This window comes from Bufo bufo, chromosome 6 (assembly GCF_905171765.1).
Source record: "Bufo bufo chromosome 6, aBufBuf1.1, whole genome shotgun sequence".
NCBI lineage: Eukaryota > Metazoa > Chordata > Amphibia > Anura > Bufonidae > Bufo > Bufo bufo.
Genome location: NC_053394.1, coordinates 439,309,071 through 439,310,686, shown reverse-complemented (window position 1 = coordinate 439,310,686; position 1,616 = coordinate 439,309,071).

Sequence of the window (1,616 nt, the reverse complement as noted above, 5' to 3'; positions counted from 1 at the left end):
TAACATTTTCCGATTTTGTCCCTCTGCCATTCATGGAGGGAAGGTGGTACAGACAAGCTGGAGGTCTCCTCTTGGAGCCCTTGTCCCCCTCTACCATCCCTGCAAGTCTTGGATACCTAGCATGAAAGGGGGCCGCTGGGCTGAACTTTCATAAGGTAGGGGGACTTTGTGAAAAATGTATCCAGGGGTTATGGAAGTCAAATCGGGTAACATTTTTCGATTTTGTCCCTCTGCCATTCATGGAGGGAAGGTGGTACAGACAAGCTGGAGGTTTCCTCTTGGAGCCCTTGTCCCCCTCTACCATCCCTGCAAGTCTGGGATCCCTAGCATGAAAGGGGGCCGCCGGGCTGAACTTCCATGAATGAGGGGGACTTTGTGAAAAATGTATCCAGGGGTTATGGAAGTCAAATCGGGTAACATTTTCCGATTTTGTCCCTCTGCCATTCATGGAGGGAAGGTGGTACAGACAAGCTGGAGGTGTCCTCTTGGAGCCCAAGTCCCCCTCTACCATCCCTACAAGTCTGGGATCCCTAGCATGAAAGGGGGCCGCTGGGCTGAACTTTCATAAGGTAGGGGGACTTTGTGAAAAATGTATCAAGGGGTTATGGAAGTCAAATCGGGTAACATTTTCCGATTTTGTCCCTCTGCCATTCATGGAGGGAAGGTGGTACAGACAAGCTGGAGGTGTCCTCTTGGAGCCCTTGTCCCCCTCTACCATCCCTGCAAGTCTGGGATCCCTAGCATGAAAGGGGGCCGCCAGGCTGAACTTCCATGAATGAGGGGGACTTTGTGAAAATATATACAGGGGTTATGGAAGTCAAATCGGGTAACATTTTCCAATTTTGTCCCTCTGCCATTCATGGAGGGAAGGTGGTACAGACAAGCTGGAGGTGTCCTCTTGGAGCCCAAGTCCCCTTCTACCATCCCTGCAAGTCTCGGCCTCCTAGCTCCAAGGGAAGCCGCTGGAGGTAACTTCCATGGATGAGGGGGACTTTGTGAAAAATGTATCCAGGGGTTATGGAAGTCAAATCGGGTAAAGTAATCCGATTTTGTCCCTCTGCCAGTTCTGGAGGGAAGATGGTACAGACAAGCTGGAGGTCTCCTCTTGGAGCCCAGTCCCCTTCTACCATCCCTGCAAGTCTGGGATCCCTAGCTCCAAGGGAAGCCGCCGGGTTGAACTTCCATGAATGAGGGGACTTTGTGAAAAATGTATCCAGGGGTTATGGAAGTCAAATCGGGTAACATTTTTCGATTTTGTCCCTCTGCCATTCATGGAGGGAAGGTGGTACAGACAAGCTGGAGGTTTCCTCTTGGAGCCCTTGTCCCCCTCTACCATCCCTGCAAGTCTGGGATCCCTAGCATGAAAGGGGGCCGCCGGGCTGAACTTCCATGAATGAGGGGGACTTTGTGAAAAATGTATCCAGGGGTTATGGAAGTCAAATCGGGTAACATTTTCCGATTTTGTCCCTCTGCCATTCATGGAGGGAAGGTGGTACAGACAAGCTGGAGGTGTCCTCTTGGAGCCCAAGTCCCCCTCTACCATCCCTACAAGTCTGGGATCCCTAGCATGAAAGGGGGCCGCTGGGCTGAACTTTCATAAGGTAGGGGGACTTTGT